This window comes from Amblyomma mixtum, chromosome 4, assembly GCF_055824585.1.
Source record: "Amblyomma mixtum isolate Tamu chromosome 4, ASM5582458v1, whole genome shotgun sequence".
Lineage (NCBI taxonomy): Eukaryota > Metazoa > Arthropoda > Arachnida > Ixodida > Ixodidae > Amblyomma > Amblyomma mixtum.
The window spans coordinates 65,708,688-65,728,895 of NC_143015.1; the positions used below are offsets into that span (position 1 = coordinate 65,708,688).

Consider the following 20,208-nt stretch of genomic DNA (forward strand, 5'->3'; position numbering starts at 1 on the left):
TTTTCAAAAAAGGGCAACTTTGCAAAACATCTGCGGACTCACACAGGTGAGCGTCCTTACAATTGCGAGTATTGTGGCAACACCTTTGCTGACAAGAGCACCCATAGACAACATCTCCACACACACTCAGTGGAGAGGCCATTCCAGTGAGAGCTGTGCCAAAAAAAGGTTCGCTAAAAAGAAAACCTTAAAAAACCATAGAGTGGCTATACATGAAAGGAATCGCAGTGTTTAGTAAAAGTGTGACACCTTCTGGCTCCCTTTTGGAAAATTTTGGTGGCTATCCTGTTTTTCCCAAACTCGCAACATTCAAGCTGCCGCCGTGCCACTTCTTCTCCTGTCCACTTTCTTCACCATGCATCCTTTTTTGCTGAAAATAAGATATGTTGATTGGTTGATTCTGACTACAAAGCCTAATAACAGTTTTATTAGACAGCCTCAGTAGTTATAGTTCATAGCTTCCATATTGAGAAATTTCTTGTCTGCGAATGTCATTTACATGCCCTCTGACTACACTGGCTCTGAGCAACATCGTTCTTCACAGAAAGGAGGAGGCTGCTAAGCTCGTAGATTCGCATGAATGGGAATATAATTATTTCCTTTGCAGGTGGCAGAACTTCTTGTTAGGAAGATTCTGTCACCAACATGACGAGTATTTCTTACTGATACTAATTCTCAGCCTTTGCTCAAAAGAGATTTGTGGGGAATAAAGCCACCATTCTTGCTATTTGCTTGACATCTTTTGTGAACCGGGAGAATAATATCACTGCAGATATATGTTTTCATGAGAACACAGGAAGTGCTCATGTGACCTCTCAATAGTGGTGTTTTAATGTGACTGTGGGGAAGAGTCTGTGTCACAGAAAAACTGGCAGTGACATCCTTGTCGTTGACTGAGTGCAAAGAATTCACAAAACAATCCCCAGAGAAGCATCCTAGGCGGGCCGCCTAGGGCACATGACCTTGTGGCGTCTTCACAACCTGCCCACCAGATAGTGCGCAAACTACCCCCCTTGGCAGCTTGCAGTCCAATTATTTTATTTATTTTTTATTTATTTAGTACATACTGCTAGCCTCATGCTGAGGCTGTTGCAGGATTGGGGCATATGATACAAAGGGAGAAAACAACAGTAAGAAAAGTACACTTAAATTATTGTTATACAGTTCTAGTTGGCACAGTGGAACAAAGAAAAAAAAAACTACAGTCAGAGATCATAAGTCACAAAAAAAAAACAAATTGCAGGAGGGCAAAATTAACGAATCGACAACATTCTGCAGTCAGGGCACAGTTGACAGCTTTGAAATAAAACTTTCCAGGGACGGGCACTTCACCACGTCATCAGGTAAGGCATTCCATTCACGGACAGCTTGGGGGAAAAATGAATACTTAAAAGTGTTGCTGTGTGCCCGGAATTCGATTAAATGCTTGGAGTGTTGTGTTCTAGTGCTGCGGTGAGCTGAGCGGGAGATGTAACTCTCACTGTTGATCTTAAAGGCTCCAGACAAGAGAAGATACATATATTTGATGCGTGTATGCTTGGCGCGACTACTAATAGTGCTGAGACCAGCCTGGGTGAGAAGTTCGGATGGTGAAGTTCGGATGGTGAATTAATGATTGGTTGCGAGAGGTTCTCGGGAAGAGCAACCTGGATCGCACAAGCTCCGGCTGTGGCAGCGCCTGCCATCGCAGGGCAGTGGCGCATTGCTTAACTGCTGCACCACTGCACCAGGAGTAGTACGAGGACTCCAAGAGAGTTATGAATGTAAAAAACAGCATGACCAGTTCCGAATACATGGGCATTAACCAATTTACGCTATCACGCCACACCTTTGAGGTGGAGCTCAAGTCTCCCCTCCAACTTTAGCATTCTTCAAGGGAAGTACACGAGGCGCAAGAAAAACATTCAGCCTCAAAATGTGGCTAGCTTTATTTTGCAATCTCGAGTTGTGTGATGTTTTAAGCAAAAAGTAGCAAAAATCATGACTGCACCATTAATTGCATTACTGTTTCCTATATGAGTGTTTCTGTGTAGCATGTGAATGGCACATTTTGCAGAAAACTGTGTCCTCATTTTCTTTTTAATTGATTTTGTGTTCAAAACAGAAGTTTGCGATGTCACTTTATATCAGGTTTTTTTTTGCATTTAAATGTAATTGATTAAAGTCACACAATCTTGTCAGGTGTTCTCTGCAATTACAAACCTGCAGGGATTTTGGCCACTTAGATCATTAGAGAGTTTTAGCAGACCAGATTTAATAGGCACATTTAGCATACCGTGTACCGTGTTATGCGGTTACCGGCACCGAATTACCGGGAGCCCGCGCGCAGCCAATGCGCATGTGCAAATCTCCTTGATGGCGCCAGATCCTCTGGAGCAGCGCGCTCGCCTGCGGCATCGGAGCCAATCAGCGCGCGCTCCCCGCCGGTGGGCGTGTTCGCGGTACTCCGTTAAAGATAACACGGTACACAGTATGCTAAAGGTGTCTACTGTCCGCTCCGCTCGCAGTTCCCAGCAGAGCCACAGCGAAGCGTCGCGCAAGCGTAGACTTTTAGTACCCGTCTCCTCACGTTCTACCCTTTAACGTTGCGTTCTACCCCGTCACCGCCGTCACTTCGTTCCTGTATGGTAGAGTCACTAGTGACTCTACTGTATGGTAGAGTCACTGGAATTTTTTCCAGTGACTCTACTGTATGGCACCTCATTGTGCCTCCTAGTGGTGGTACCTGGACTTGGCAGAAAATAGTTATAACTAAGCCTCTGTGATTTCTGTGTGAATAAATAAATAATAGCTGTTTACGTTTGTTGTATGCATTTAGGCAACAGCGGTGCTTTCGAGTGAAGTTTTCGTATTACGAAAAATTCAAAAGTCTTACACTGGGAGAGCCAAGTCAAGAGTCAAGACCACGCAAGCCATATCCCTCGCAGCGTTTGTAGCGTGCGCGTGTACGCATTTCCAGCGTTGTCTAGAGTATGGTGGCCATATCTAGAGTGTGTAATCATCCTCTATGCGTGCAAGCGTGTATCATGATTGAGTTGCGTTCGCAAATTATCCCACACCGTCTGCAGCCTGTTTGCTATGCCGAAAAGTGTCCTGCAAGACCCGCTCCTGATGCCCCAGATAGTGCTGGCGGCTGCCATGTTGAATATGTTCATTTGGTTCGGCTAGCGCGAGCCCAGAGGGCTTTGCACGAGGTCCGCTCGTCCTCGCCGCACCGCTCCGGGCTCCGCTCACGCGCTCCTGCCTGAGCGTTTCGCGCATGCGCAGTAGCGCTCCCGCTAGCTCGCTGAGTGGAGCGAGCGCACAAACCCACTCAGCTAAAACTCTTTATAATTTCTGTAATTGCTTTGATTTTCCTGAGGGAGAAGAGTTGCTGATGTGTTTGCCGAAACGTTTGCTCTAATGAAGTTAGAGCTCATGCAGTGGATGCCAAGCTTCCATTTTGAGTGTGATGTATATTTGCTCAATTTATGTGACTTGTTGTGTTTGCCATCATAATACATTTGTGGTGCTCATTTCTTTGACTTATGTTGTGTGTTGAAATTCAAAGGCCGTGCTTTACCATTACTGACCTGGATCTGTAAGGAGCTGAGCATTTCAATTTTCTTACCCTCTACGGCTGAAAATTGAGGCACATTATTGAGTATTTCTTACAGAAAAAGTATTTTTGAGTATTTTTTGTTCTCATTTCTTTTTCATAGAACCGCACTGAATGAAAACAAGTGCTGTGATACTTAGGTCAGCATTGGTTGCTTGCTAACTATTCACTGATTCCTGGCTAGCTTGTCTGTGTGATATTGCTGGCTAGCCTAAGTCTGGTTACTTTTGCTTCTTTTCTCCAATATTTTTATTTGTCAAATTTCTTCTGTCAACCAGTTTAGGCTGATGAATGATCTCGCTGTTTATGTTGCATGGTTTTTGAACTTGCGAATTGGTATCCAAGTCTCTTCACTTTACTGCATAACTCTTATGGAAAAACACTCTACACTGGTATTCTTTTCATGTTTGGTCTTTTCTATTTGTTAGTGAGAGGTGATTATAGTAAATTCAGTGTTTCTTTTTCAACCACATTTTTATGAAAATCATTACCACTTAGTGTGAAGCAAACATCAAATATTCATGCACATCATTTTCATCTTTTTCTTCGGTCATGATTGATAGCTTTATTCATTGATAGCATACAGACCACTTTCTTGAAATTGTTTACAAAAATATCCAAATTGTATTTCGTTTATAGTTTGCATTAGCTCGCATTTTTCATATTTTAAAAATCATTTCATGAAACAGTTATGTCTTCCCACTGTTTGTATTTTAACACTTTATGTAACAGTTAAGTTTTCCCGCGGTTTGTACTTTGACATTTTTGTGCACTCTTCTAGCAGCAGTTTTCCTGTGCAGCTTTTGGGACCTCCTCGTATATTTACTAAGTGTGTCTGTATTTATTTTGTGATCAGTAATCACAAAATGATTCTTAAAGTGATGTGGCTCTCTGGCTGAGGATAAGACTCGTGATTATGCATAAAGGAAAGTAGCAGACAGACTCACAAAGTCTGCATTCCTCTTGGATCCTTTGCCTTCCCCGCTCACATTGTTAGACATGAGCAGTCCGTGTTCTCTCAAAACACTGAACTATTAAATGCTCATAATGTGGACAATTATTTTGTGGCTTTTGGTTTTTCCTTCTTCTTACTCTATTTTATTCTCTTTTTTTTTTTCACAGGTATCCCAGCCAGTATTGACAGAATGCAAGTTGCCTGAAGAAGAGTCTGCTAAAACAACTTCTGGTCACCTGCGTAGATCAATAGCATTATGCTCGTATGTTTCAGAACAGGATATCTTGGATCTAAATGCTTGCAAAGCTTAGTGCCTGAGAGCCCTTTAGATTGTGCCACGAGGGCTAACCAAATGACCGGAATTAAGCTGTTAAGTATATAGTAAAAGATACTGCGAGTCTCATTGTGTTTGAGTGTACAGGAAACATCATCTTCAGTGGTATAGTCTTATCATAGTTCGCAGTACCAATTGCACTTTTGCAGTGTGTAGTCATGCGTTTCTTGCAAATTGTAATCTTTGTGGGAAGCACATTAGCGCTGCTGCTTTGCGCACTGCAGATTTTTCATTATGCTGATTTGCTTTTTACTTTGCAGACCAATGTTAACCAGCCAAGAAGCACATTCTCCCAGATCAAGAGTCCTTCAGAACAACTTCCAACCTTCATAGTCCCAATGGCTTGATGTTCATAGTCTGTAAAATAATGTGTCCAGACATCTCAATGCCTGCTCTGTGTGCATGAAGTGGGGTGATAACTAAATTTAAATGGAATTTTTTGCATTTTTTGCATTTAGCTAATAAACAAAGGATGCCAGCATCTCAAGCCAAAAATTTTTTTTTTCAAACAAGCGTTCTGGAAGCAACTCAGTTCCTTTCCTTGGGGATACAATGAGCAGACCGGTGTGCAGCTTTAAATACTTGAAGAGGGGAAGCAATGAATGCCTGGGGATGTGCTTTGAAACTAGAAGCTGACTGCAATAATTCCCTGAGCAGCTTTCACGAGGTGGCGAGGCAGCTGGGTTAGGAGGGAGTGGCGAAGTGGCAAGTGACGACATCTACTGTCTCCGATACCTCTTTAACATCTGGTCCTTTTCTTTTCGTTTCGAGACTCGTGGAGCACAGGTCATGAGCACAGACTAATGGAAGATAGCCTCTGAAGTAGTTAATACCAAAAACTGATCTCCCATTCTTACAGTACATACTGGACGCGCCATATAATGGCAAGCTTTCAAGAGGCAGCCTTCCACAAGTGTATTGTCTCTATCATTACTTTGTGACTGAGAGAAATGGAAATCTTACCTGTTCACATTCTTGAGGAAGGGACATATTTTATTTAAAAGCGTCCAACTCAAGCAAAAAGAATTTATTCAAAAGACGATAGCTTCCTTTGTTAAGTGGGGTGCATCAGACCTTGTCCTCTTACCCAGAGATCAAAGCCAGATCACTAAGATATGAGCAACAAACTTTGTGGAAGATTCCATGTGTGCCTTGTTGGAGAGCAGAACAGCTTGTCTGCTAGAAATTTTCTGATAATTTGGCACAACAGTGCTCCTGAGGAACTTTTATCCTGTAACCTTTCAAGGTTTTCACTGTAAGCGGAGAGCTTTGTTGCAAAGAATGCTTGCATTATAGTAATTCCATTTGGTTTCATGATCCTTGAACTTTCTTCTTGTCCTGTACAGGGAGGCCGCCGCAGTGGCTCAGCGGTTATGGCGCCTGGCTGCTGACCTTAAAGATGTGGGTTTGATACCGGCCACGGCAGTCGAATGTCGATGGAGGCGAAATTCTAGAGCTCCGTGTACTGTGCTATGTCCATGCACATTAAAGAACCCCGGGTGGTCGAAATTTCCGCAGCCCTTCACTACGTCGTTCCTCATAGGCCGAGTCGCTTTGCGACGTAAAACCCCCGTCAAACCATAAACCTTGTGATGTACTGGCTCAGGTGTTCGCAAATGTTGTGCAATTATTGTACATTCTTATTGTGCTGCTTTGCCACCGAATTTCTTGTTCATTCGTCAGCCTTGTTTTTTTGACACCTTTCTAATGTAAGCAGCTCTACAAATGCAGTAGCTTCTCTTGCAATGCAGTTAGATATTCCTAAATTCTAAGCTGTAATGCTTGAAGTGTAAATGACTGAAGGCTTTGTTTTATGTGCATTTTCTTGTTCTCGATGCAAAGTGCATTGAATTTTAGTTCATTGTGATCGGTTGTAAATTATTGATTTCTGTTGATATTTTGCATAACATTGTTCACACTATCTACATATATGCATTTGTGCTTGAGATGCTTGAACTCTGAGATGATGTGTTTCATGTGCAAATTTCTGATGACAGGAGGTTACATTTCGTTGTTAACTTTACATTCTGTTTGTCAGTTTCAGAACATTGAAAGTGGTTTTGTACATTTTCACCTGTCAGGTAATGGCATCATAGGTGGTGTAATAGAGTTCGAATTGTCTCTCAGATGGGGTCTTTTGCTTTACTAAGAATTTTGCTTCCGCAGAGTTCTTTTAGAGTTGGTGTAGCCCGATGTACTTTGTTAGAACTATAATTAAAGCCTGTCTTAATACAAGCCCTAGCAAATTGAGCTCGAGACCATGCTGTGTGTGGGGCCAAATGCCATTCTAATGACTTGGTTAGTTTCAGTTTTAGAGACCGTATTGCCACACAGCTGCATTGACTGCATGGCCAAATATGAAAGATTTTTGTCACACAATTGTTGGGCTGTCTCGCTCCCACAAAGAAGTGAACAATTTGATTACGACAGTGACAAGCAGTGCGGTTCACGGAGAACGAAATCATCGCCACATTCAGCTGCCCTCAATATAAAGGCAGTGAAGACTTTTGAGATACAGCGCGGAGGGACCTATGATAACCTTGAACATCATAGATGCAGCTCTGCATGACTACGCTCTTCCCTGATAATTCTAGCTGCCTCGCATCACAAAGTGATATATGTGCACCGGCATCTTAGAGCGTGAACAAACAAATATTACAGAGCTTTGTAGCAGCGTAGTGCAATCCCAGGAGTCTCCATACGGTTGACTTTTATGAACTGTGGTGATCTAGACTGAAAATGTTTCCAAAAATTTTTACATACCAGTAGTTCTGCTAAATTTTTTCTGGCATACTGGGTAGAATAGATATAGAACCTCTCTGGGTTTGAGGAGTACAGTGAACAGCTGTCAGCTGCGTCACATTTTGTGAGTGAATTCCGCCGCTTTTTTGTGACATCTATTCTTGGGTGAACTAAAGGGTCCTTGCCATGAATCCCGAACCGATACTTGTGCACTAGTAAAAGCATTTTCTTGTTGGTTTGACTTTCTTCATTTCTGTTAGCTGAGTTTAGCTTTTTGCAGCCTGAAATTTTGTCACCTGTATGCCTAATTTGAAGCATGAAAAGTTTGCAGAAGTTCGACTTTCTTATTTGACTTTGCACAAGTGAGCACAGCTGTTGTATAACGTTGCAAGCATTTTTAATATGTCATGGTCCCGTTGTCAGGTGATTTGAGTCGTGTATTATATTAAGAATTCCTGTGCCATTCAAATGCAGGCTTGGTCTCTGAAGGCAGCAAACCTGGTTCGCGTCCTGGACAAAATACAGCTGGTGAAGCCTCAGGCAAGAAGCTACACAAATGTAGCTACTGTGGGAAGGCCTTCAAATGGAAAAGTGAGCAAGTCGAACACCTACGCATCCACACGGGTGATCGTCCATACAGTTGTGATCACTGCAAAGGCAGGTTTGCACAAAAGAGCAGCCTTACCTACCACCTACGCACCCACACTGGTGAGCGTCCATTTGCCTGTGACCACTGCGGCAGCACCTTTGCAACGACAGGCAACCTTGCAAGACATTTGCGCATTCACACGGGTGAGCGTCCTTACAGTTGCGAGCAATGTGGCAGCACCTTTGCCAACAAGAGCAGCCAGCAACAACACCTCCGCACCCACACAGGGGAGAGGCCATTCCAGTGCGAACTGTGCCCCATGGCCTTTGCACAGAGTTCAAACCTCATGGGCCATGTGCTATCCCACACGAGGGCGAAGCCATTCCATTGTGACTTGTGCAAAAAAAGGTTCTCTAGGAAGAGCGCCCTAACAAAGCATCGAGAGGCTGTTCATGAGAGGTATAGCAGTGTTTAACTATGACACCTTTTGGCACCCTCTTGGAACACTTTGATGGCTGTCCTGTTTTTCCCAACCACCTCGCAACATTCGAGCCTCTGCAGTGCAACTTCTCCTGTTCGCTTTTTTCGCCATGCATCCTTGTTTGGTTAAAATAAAGATGTGTTGATCGACTGATTCTAACTAGATAGCCTATGGAAAGTTTTACTAGACAGTCTGTGTTAGTAATTGTATTTCATAGCTTCCATGTTGACAAATTTCTTGTGTGCGAATGCTATTTACATGCCCTCACACTACACTGGCTCTGAGCAACTCGTCCTTCACAGGAAGGTACTAATCTCCTAAACTCGCATGAATGGGAATAAAATTGTGGCCTTTGTAGATGGCAGTACTTCTCGTTAGGAACATCCTGTCAGCAACACAAGAGTATGTCTGACTGATGCTGATTCTCAGCCTTTGCTCGAAGGACATCTGTGGGAGTAAAGTGAGCACCACCATTCTTGCCACTTACTTGACATCTTTTGCGAACCGGCAGGTTAACATCACTGCCGATATATATTTCCAGAAGAACATGCAAAGTGCTCATGTGGCCTTCCCACAGTGGTGCTTTAACGAGACTGCGGGAAGGAGTCTGTGTCGCAGAAAATGATTAGCAAAAAAAAACTGCGCGACGACGATGGGACAAGAAGAGGCACACAGGGGTGCACACAAAGCGTGCCCCGTCTCTTCACGCAGTGTTTTTTTGCCAATCACTGTGAACCGACTAGCCCAACATCATGTCTTACGTCACACCTTGAGTGAACAATAAACAAAAAAGAAACAATCCCCAGAGAAGCAGCCTAGGTGGGCCACCTAGGGCACATGACTTTGTGGCGTCTTCACAACCTGCCCACCAGATAGTGAGCAAACTGCCCTCCTTGGCAGCTTGCAGTCCATTTAACGATTGGTTGCGAGAGGTTGCACGGGAAGAGCAACCTGGATCACACAAGCCGCAGCTTTGTCTGCGCCTGCCATCGCAAGGCAGTGGCGCACTGCTGAACCACTGCACCACACCAGGAGTGGTACGAGGACTCCCAGGGATCTATGAATGCAAAGAAGAGTGTGACCGGTTCTGGATGTGTGGGCATTAACCCATTAAACCTTTCACGTTGTACCATTGAGGTCAAGATCAATTCTCCCTTTAAATTTTTTTTAGCAGTCTTCTAGGGAGGGATGCGGGGTGCAAGAAAAATGTTCAGCCTCAGGTTGTGGCTAGCTTTATTATGCAGTCTTGAGTTGTGTAATGTTTTAGCAAAAAGCAGCAAAAATCATGACTGCACCATTAATTGCATTACTGTTTCCTATATGAGTTTTTCTGTGTTGTATGTGAATGGCATATTTTGCAGAAAACTGTATCCTCATTTTCTTTTTAATCAATTTTGTGTTCAAAACGAGTTCTGCGATGTCACTTTATATCAGCTTTTGTGGATTTAAATCTTACCAGTTTAAATAATATAATTTTGTCAGGTGTTCTCTGCAATTACGAACCTACAGTGATTGTGGCCACTCAGATAATTATTACTGTAATTGCTTTGATTTTCCGGAAAGAGAAGAGTTGCTGATGTGTTTGCAGAAACATTTGCTCTAATGAAGTGAGAACACATGTAGTGGATGCGAAGCTTTCATTATGAGTCTGCTGTATATTTGCTAAGTTTATGTGACTTGTTGTGTTTGCCATTATGAAATGTTGTGCACATTGAGGTTGTTTGTTCTGCTCTTTTCTTTGACTTATGTTGTGTTGAAATTCAAAGGCCTACTTTACCATTACTGACCTGGATCTGTAAGGACCTGAGTTCTCCAATTTTCTTACCATCTATGGCTCAAAATCAAGGCACATTATTGTGTATTTCCTGCAGACAAGGATTTCTGGTTCCTGTATTTTCATTGGTTAATTCTTTTTCAAAGCATGATACTTAAGTTAGCATTGGTTGCTTGCTAACTGGTCATTGATTGCTAGCTGGCTTAGCTGTTTCAGATGTTGCTGGACAGCCTAAGTCTGGTTAGTTTTGCTTGTTTTCTCCAATATTTTTTTATTTCTCGTGTTTTCTACTGGCCAGTTTAGGCTGATGAATGATCTCGCCATTTATTCAGAATACGTTTGTTTTTGTTGCACGGTTTGTGAACTTGCGAATTGGTATCAGTGGAAGCCTTTACACTGTACTGCTTAAAACTCTACTGTTTAACACTGTACTGCATAGCACTGCTGAAAAAACACACTCCTCTGTTGTTCTTTTCATGTTTGGTCTTTTCACTGTGTTAGTAAGAGGTAATTATGGTTAATTCAGAGTTACTTTTTCAAACACATTTTTATGGAATTCATTACCACTTAATGTGAAGCAGACATCAAATATTCATGCTCTTAAACATTGTTTTCGTCCTTTTTTTCATTCATGATTGATAGTTTTATTCATTGATAACAGCATACAGACCACTGACATGAAATCTTTTTCTCTATTGACAAATTGCTAACAAAAATATCCATATTGTATTTTGTTTATAGTTTGCATTGTTTTGTCTTTTTGTGAAGTTATGTTTTCCCGCAGTTTTTATTTTAACATTTTTGTGCACTCTTCTAACAGCTTTTTTTCTGTGCAGCCTTTGGGACCACCTGTATTCAATAAATGTGTCTGTGTTCATTTCATGATCAGTAATAATAAACTAATTCTGAAAGTGATATGGCATACTGGCTGAGGATGAGACTCGTGATTATGCATAAAGGAAAATAACAGACAGCCTTGCAAAGTCTTTATTCCTCTTGTATCACTTGCCTTCCCCGCTCACATTGCCAGACATGAGAGGTCTGCGTTCTCTCAAAATACTTAGCTATTAAATGCTCATAACGTGAACAATTACCTTGCGGATTTTGGTTTTTCCTTCTTGTTACTCTACTTTGTTGTGTTTCTTCTTCTAAAACAACTACTGGTCACCTGCGTAGACACATAGGATTATGCTCGTATATTTCAGAACAGCATATCTGGTGATCTAAATGCTTGCAAAGCTTAGTGCCTGAGAGCCCTTTAGATTGTGCCAAGAGGGCTAACCAAATCACCAGAATTAAGCTGTTAAGTATATAGCAAAAGATACTGTGTCTCTCATTTTGTTTCCGCATACAGGAAACATCACCTCCTGTGGAAACATCACCTCATCGTAGTTCGCAGTACCGATTGCACTTCACAGTATGTAGTCATGTGTTTCTTGTACCTTGTCATTTTTGTGGGAAGCACATTAGCATGGCTTCTTTTGGCACTGCAGATTTTTCGTGATGGCAATTTGCTTTTTTCTTTGCAGACCAATGTTGACCGGACAAGAAGCACATTCTCTCAGATCAAGAGTCCTTCAGAACGACTTCCAGCCTTCATAGTCCTAATGGCTTGATGTTCATAGTCTGTAAAATAACGTGTCCAGACATCTCAGTGCCTGCTCTTCGTGCATGAAGTGGGGTGGCAACAAAATGTAAACAGGATTTTTGGCTTGTTTGCCTTTAACTAATAAACAAAGGATGCCGTCGTCTCAAGCCACAATTTTTTTTACTGAAACAAGTGTTCTGGAAGCAACTCAGTTCCTTCCCTTAGGGAGACAATCGGCAGACTGGTGTGCAGCTTTAAATGGTTGAAGAGGGGAAGCAGTGAAGGCCGTGGGATGTGCTTTGAAACAAGAAGCAAACTGCAACGATTCCCAGGGCAGCTTTCGTGAGATGGCGAGGCAGCTGGGTTAGGATGGAGTGGCAAGTGGTGACATCTACTGTCTCTGATACTTCGTTGCCACCTGGTCCTTTTCTTTTTGCTTCGTGAGTTGTCGAGCACAGGTCATGAGCACACACTAATGGAAGGTAGCCTCTAAGCAGTTCAGACCTAACGCTGATCTCCCATTCTTACTGTACATTTTTTTTTTATATAATGGGAAGCCTTCAAGAGGCAGTTTTGCACAAGGGTTTCATCTCTATCGTTACATTGTGATTGAAAGAAATGAAGATGTTACCTGTTGTCATTCATGAGGACGGAACACATTTTAATGAAAAGCATCCAACTCAAGAAAAAAAATTTATGCTAGAGACGACGGCTTCCTTTGCTAGGTGGGGTGCATGAGACCTTTTTCTCTTAGGCAAAGATCGAAGCCAGATCACTAAAATATGAATGACAGCCTTTGTGGAAGATTCCATGTGTGACTCTTCGGAGAGCAGAACAGCTTGTGTACTGAAAATTTTCCGATCCTTTGGCACAACAGTGCAAGCTGAGGAACTTTTATCCTGTAACCTTTCAAGTTTTTTATTGTAAGCTGACAGCTGTGGTGTAAGAAATGCTTCCAGTGCAGTAATTCCATATGATTGCATAATCCTTGAACTTGCTGCTTGTGCTGTACTGGCTCAGGTGTTTGCCAATGTCTTCCATTGATTGTTCATTTTCATTGTGCTGCTTTGCGACTGAATTTCTCATTATCTCGTCAGTCTTGCTCTTTTGACACCTCTCTAATTAAAGCAGCTCTGCAAGAGCTATAGCTTGCCTTGCAGTGCTGTTAGATATTCCTAAATTCTATCCAGTACTGATTGAAGTGCTGCTGACTGAAGGCCATGCTTTATGAATTGGAAAAACAGTGCAATCAAAGACGAGACACAAGAGAAGGACAAAACACCAGCGCTGACTAACAACGAAATGGTTTACTGCTACAGGCAAGGCAGCATATATATGGTGTCGTTTACAAGATCCCGACCTCTTGCGGCAGTTCCTACATCGGTGAGACGGGACGATGCATTAACGATAGACTGCGTGAACATGCAAAAGATATAGAGAACCAGTCTCGCAGAAATCACCTTGCTGTGCACTGTGCTGAGTGTGAAGATTGCGAAGCGCACCTCAATCGGACCACTATCATCGCCCGTTATAAAGATGAGACCACAAGGCTCATTTCGGAGGCTTGCCCTATCAGAAAGCTCAGTAACACCTGTATCAGCAGCCCATCCATAAATCTACTCTCAAAGGAACTTGCGTATCTTAATCAGTGACGTGCCTTTTTTTAGTCACGTTGTGTGGTTGTGCGGTATCTTTCTCTCATGCTTATTTTGTGTTTTTACTCGTGCCATTTCATATATATGCTGCCTTGCCTGTAGCAATAAACCATTTGGTTGTTAGTCAGCGCTGGTGTTTTGTCCTTCTCTTGTGTCTCGTCTTTGATTGCGCTGTTTTTCCAATTCGTAAAACATGTACCAACCAGCCCGTATTTGCCCTCTTCTGGAATCCATGCTTTATGTGCATTTTCTTGTTCTCAGTTCAAACTCCGGTGAATTCCAGTTCATTGTGACTGGTTGTAAATAATTAATCTCTTGTCATATTTTGCATACCAATGTTCACACTGTATAGTTATGTGCATTTATGCTTGCACTCTGGTACGCCATGTTTCATGTGCAAGTTTTTGATGACAGGAGGTTACATTTCATTGTTAACTTTACATGCTGTTTTTCAGTTTCTGAACATTGAAAGTGGTTGTGTATGTTTTTAGCGGTGATGTAGTGGCAGCCTAGTTGGTGTAATAGAGCTCAAATTGTCTTTCAGATGGAGTGCTTTGTTTTGATAAGAAGTTTTGCTTCTGCAGATTTCTTGTTGAGGTTGTCTAGCTCAATGTGCAAGTCTTAATGCAAGCCCTAGCGAATTGAACTCAAGACCATGCTGTGTGTGGGCCCAAATGCCACTCTAGTGACTTAGTTTCAGTCTTGGAGATAGTATTGCCACACGGCTGCATTGACAGCACGGCCAAAGACGAAAGATTTCTATAACTCGCACAGAATTGGGCTGACTTGTGCTAACAAGGAATTGAGCGATTTGATGACAGTTGCAGGCAGTGCAGTCAGGGGAGAAAAAAATCATATCCACATTTGGCTGCGCTCAGTGTAAAAGGACCGAGGAGAGATACTTGACCATCATAGATGCAGCTTTGCATGGCTACTCTCTTCCCTAATAAATCTAGCTGCCTTGCATCACGAAGTGATATACGTGTACCGGCATCTTAGAGCATGAACTAACAAATATTTTAGAGCTTTGTAGTAGTATAGTGCAAATTCAGGATTTTACATATGGTCCTTATTTATGGACTGCTGTGATTCGGCCTGAAAATGTTTTCAAAAGTTTTTCCTCACCAGCAGTTCTGTGAGTTTTGTTCTGGCGTACTCGATAGAATAGATATGGAGCCTCTTTGGGTTCGACGAGTGTAGTTAACACCTGTGATCTGCATGACATTCTATGAGTGAATCCACCCGTTATCTGTGACCTCTAATCCTTAATGAACTAAAGGGTTGTTGTCATGAAGCCGGAAATGATACTCGTGCAGTAGTAAAAGCGTCTTCTTGTCGGTTTGACTCTCTTCATTTCTGTTAATAATGTTGAGCTATTTGCAGTCTGAAATTTGCTCATCTGTAGCTTAATTTGACACACGAAAAGTTTGCAAAAGTTTGATTTTCTCAATTTGACTTTGCACCAGGAAATGCAGCTGTTGTATAGCATTGCAACCAATCTAATATATCATGGTCATGGTGTTAGGTGATTTCAGTCCGGCATTATATTAAGAACTTCTGTGCCGTTCGAATGCAGGCTTGGTCTCTGAAGGCAGCAAACCCGGTGCACGTCCTGGACAAAATTCAGCTGGTGAAGCCTCAGCCAAGAAGCTGCACGAATGTAGCCATTGTGGCAAGTCATTCAAACAGAAAAAAAACCAAGTCAAGCACCTACGCGTCCACACGGGTGATCGTCCATACAGTTGTGACTACTGTGGCAGTGCTTTTGCAGTAAAGTACACCCTGTTAAAGCACCTGCACACTCACACGGGTGATCGTCCATACATTTGTGATCACTGTGGCAGTGCTTTTGCAAGAAAGGGCAACCTTGCAAGACATTTGCGCACTCACACGGGTGAGCGTCCTTACAGTTGCGAGCATTGTGGCAGTACTTTTGCCTACAAGAGCACCCAGCAAGAACACCTCCGCACCCACACAGGGGAGAGGCCATTCCAGTGCGAGCTGTGCCCCATGGCCTTTGCACAGAGTTCAACTCTCATGAGCCATAAGTGATCGCACACGAGGGCGAAGCCATTCCAGTGTGACTTGTGCAAAAAAGGGTTCGCTAAAAAGAGCACCCTAGCAAACCATTGGGAGGCTGTACATGAGAGGTATAGCAGTCTTTACTGAAACTATGACACCTTTTGGCACCCTCTTGGAACACTTGGATGGCTGCCCTGTTTTTCCCAAGGGCTCCCAGAGACCTATGAATGCAACGAAGAGAGTGACCAGTTCTGAATGTTTGGCATTAACCCATTTATGCTATCACGTCATACCCTTGAGGTGGAGCTCAAGTCTCCCAACCAATTTTTTCAGCAGTCTTCAAGGTAGGGACGTGAGGTGCATAGAAAATGTTCAGCCTCAAGATGTGGCTAGCTTTATTTTTGCAGTCTCGAGTTGTGAGATGTTTTAAGCAAAAAGTAGCGAAAATCGTGACTGCACCGTTAATTGCATTACTGTTTCCTATATGAGTGTTTCTGTGTTGCATGCGAATGCCATACTTTGCAGAAAACTGTGTCCTTATTGTTTTTAATTAATTTTTGTGCTCAAAATAGAAGTTCTGCGATTTCACTTTATATCAGCTTTTTTGCGTTTAAATGTTATCGGTTAAAATTATTTAATCTTGTCAGGTGTTCTCTGTGGTTACAGACCTGCAGGGATTGTGGCCACTTAGATCCCTGTGATTGCTTTGATTTTCCAGGTGGAGAAGAGTTGCTTTTGTGTTTGCAGAAACATTTGCTCCAATGAAGTGAGAACTCATGCAGTGGATGCCAAGCTTCCATTTTGAGTCTGCAGTATATCTGCTCAGTTTATGTGACTTTTTGTGTTTGCCATCATGAAAATGATGTGCACATTGTGGTTGTTTGTGGTGCTCATTTCTTTTACTTATGTTGTGTGTTGAAATTCAAAGGTCGTGCTTTGCCTTTACTGACCTGGATCTGTAAAGAGTTTAGCTGTCCAATTTTCTGACCTCGTTATTTCTCAAAATCGAAGCACATTATTGCACCCTTCCTACAGAAAAGGATTTCTGGCCCCAGTATGTTCATTGCTCATTTCTTTTTCAAAGCATGATACTTAAGTTAGCATTGGTTGTTTGCTAACTGATCATTAATTGATAGTTTGCTTAGCTGTGTCAGATGCTGCTGAATAGACTAGGTCTGGTTACTTTTGCTTGTTTTTTCCGAAATTTTTATTTGTCCAATTTGTTCCGTCAGCCAGTTCAGGCTGAGGAATGGTCTGGCCATTTATTCAGAACACGTTTGTTTTTGTTGTGTGGTTTGTGAATTGTGAAATGATATGAGTGGAAGCCTTTACACTCTACTGCTTAAAACTGTGCTGTGTAACGCTGTACAGCGTAGCACTGCTGGAAAAACACACTCCTCCCGTGTTCTTTTCATGTTTTTTTTTTTCACTGTGTTAGTGAGAGGTGATTATGGTAAATTCAGAGTTAAATTTTCAACCACATTTTTATGGAATTCATTACCACTTAATGTGAAGCAGACATCAAATATTCATGCTCTTAAACGTTATTTTCGTCCTTTTATTCATTCATGATTGATAGTTTTATTCATTGATAATAGCATACAGACCACTTATATGACATTTTTTTCTGTATTCTCAAATTGTTAACAAAAATATCCAAATTGTATTTTGTTTATAGTTTGCATTGTTTTGTCTTTTTGTGAAGTTATGTTTTCCCGCAGTTTTTATTTTAACATTTTTGTGCACTCTTCTAACAGCTTTTTTATGTGCAGCCTTTGGGACCTCCTGTATTCACTAAATGTGTTTGTGTTCATTTCATGATCAATAATAATAAACTTATTCTGAAAGTGATATGGCAGACCGGCTTACGATGACTCGTGATTATGCATAAAGGAAAATAACAGACAGCCTCACAAAGTCTGTATTCCTCTTGGACCACTTGAATTCCCCGCTCACATTGTCAGACATGAGCAGTTTGTGTTCTCTCAGAATACTTCACTATTAAATGCTCACAATGTGGACTATTATTTAGTGGCTTTTGGTTTTTCCTTCTTCTTACTCTACTTTGGTGTGTTTCATTTCACAAGTATCCCAGCCAGTATTGAAAGAATGCAAGTTGCCTGAGCAAGGGTCTTAAATGTTGACAAGCCAAGAGACAGATTCTTCCAGATCAAGAGCCCTTCAGAACGACTTCCAGCCTTCGTAGTCATAATGGCTTGATGTTCATTGTCTGTAAAATAACGTGTCCAGATATCTCAGTGCCTGCTGATCGTGCATGAGGTGGGGTGATCACTGAATTTAAACAGGATTTCTTGGCTTGTTTGCCTGCCTTTAAGTAATAAACAAAGGACGCAATCGTCTCAAGCCACAAATTTTTTAATTTTTTTTAAACAAGTATTCTGGAAGCAACTCAGTTCCTTCCCTTAGGGAGACAATGGGGAGACTGGTGTGCAGCTTTAAATGGTTGAAGAGAGGAAGCAGTGAAGGCCTGGTGATGTGCTTTGAAACAAGAAGCAAACTGCAACGATTCCCGGGGCAGCTTTTGTGAGATGGCAAGGCATCTGAGTTAGGAGGGCCTGGCGAAGGGGAAAGTGGTGACATCTTTTGTCACGGATGCTTCGTTGCCGCCTGGTCCTTTACGTTTCGAGAGTCGTGGAGCACAGGTGCTGAGCACACACTAATGGAAGGTAGCCTCTGAGCACGTTCATACCAAACACTGATCTCTCCTTGTAACGGTACATACAGGACTCGACAAATATCGGCAAGCTTTCAAGAGGCAACCTTCCACAAGTGTATTGCCTCTATCTTTACTTTGTGAAAGAAAGAAATGAAGTTGCTACCTGTTCTCATCCGTTTGTAAGGAACACATTTTATTTAAAAGCATCTAGCTAGAGTTAAAAAAATTTATTCAGGAGATGATGGCTTCCTTTGCTAAGTGGGGTGCATCAGACCTTGTTCTGTTACCCAAAGATCAAAGCCAGATCACCAAGATATGAGTGACAACCTTTGTGGAAGATTCCATGTGGATCTTGTGGGAAAGCAGAACAGCTTGTTTGCTGGATATTTCCTGATCATTTGGCACAACAGTGCAAAATGAGGAACTTTATCTTGTAACCTTTCAAATTTTCGCTAAGCGGAGAGCTTTGGTAGAAGGAATGCTTGCATTATGCTAATTGCATTTGGTTTCATGATCCTTGAACTTTCTTCTTCTCCTGTACAGGAAGGCTGCCGCAGTGGCTCAACGGTTATGGCGCCCGACTGCTGAACTTAAAGACGCAGGTTCAATCCCGGCCGCAGCAGTGGAATGTCAATGGAGGCGAAATTCTAGAGCGCCGTGTACCAGTTGATGTCAGTGCTCGTTAAGGAACCCCAGGTGGTCGAAATTTCCGCAGCCCTTCACTACGTCGTTCCTCATAGCCCGAGTCACTTTGTGACGTGAAACCCCCCAAACCATAAACCTTGTGCTGTACTGGCTCAGGTGTTTTCAAATCTCGTGCATTGATTGTACATTCTTACTGTGCTGCTTTGCCACTGAATTTCTCGTTAATTCATCAGCCTTGTTTTTTTTGACACCTTTCTAACAAATGCAGCTCTACAAAAGCAGTAGCTTCTCTTGCAATGCAGTTAGATATTCCTAAATTCTAAGCTGTAATGCTTGAAGTGTAAATGACTGAAGGCCTTGTTTTATATGCATTTTCTTGTTCTCGATGCAAAGTGCACTGAAATTTAGTTCATTGTGATTGGTTGTAAACTTTTTATTTCTCACACTATCGACATATATGCATTTTTGCTTACGATGCTTGAACTCTTTGATGATGTGTTTCATGTGCAAATTTCTGATGACAGGAGGTTGCATGCCGTTGTTAACTTTACATTCCATTTGTCAGTTTCAGAACACTGAAAGTGGTTTTTTATGTTTTATCTGTCATGTAATGGCATCGTAGGTTGGGTAATAGAGTTCGAATTGTCTTTCAGATGGAGTCTTTTTTTTTACTAAGAAATTTAGCGTCTCCAGAGTCCTTCCAGAGTTGGTGTAGGTCAATGTGCTTTGTTCGAACCATAATTAAAGCCTGTCTTAATAGAAGCCCTAGCAAATCGAGCTCGAGACTATGCTGTGTGTGGGCCCAAATGCCATTCTAATGACTTGGTTGGTTTTAATCTTGAAGATTCTATTGCCACACCACTGCATTGACAGCACGGCCAAAAAAATTCAGGGGGGGCGCTTTGCTGACCTAAAGTCCAGTGAGTCGGAAGCCTTAAGCGAGGTGGTGCTGCTTGTGTCCCTGATATGTGGTTAAGATGTTAAGCTTCACCTCTAAGAGTGGAACACGACAGCGTCTCTCAACGCTGCCAGGGAGTCCACAGAATGCCGTCGCTCTATGCCTTGCTTGCCCGTAAATTGGTTTTTGAAGAAAGGAAATGTATGTCTCGCATATCTTGGTGGACACCTGAACCTCGCTGTAGGGAGGA

The 20,208-nt window shown here is 42.2% G+C and overlaps 1 long non-coding RNA gene across 1 annotated transcript; it reads left to right on the forward strand.

Moving 5' to 3' along the window:
* The first annotated feature begins 11,884 nt into the window (after positions 1–11,884).
* LOC149346665 (uncharacterized) lies at positions 11,885–15,539 on the forward strand. Its single transcript, XR_016292450.1, has 2 exons — positions 11,885–12,167; positions 15,293–15,539. It is a non-coding gene; the product is annotated as an uncharacterized LOC149346665 (long non-coding RNA).
* Positions 15,540–20,208: the final 4,669 nt, after the last annotated feature.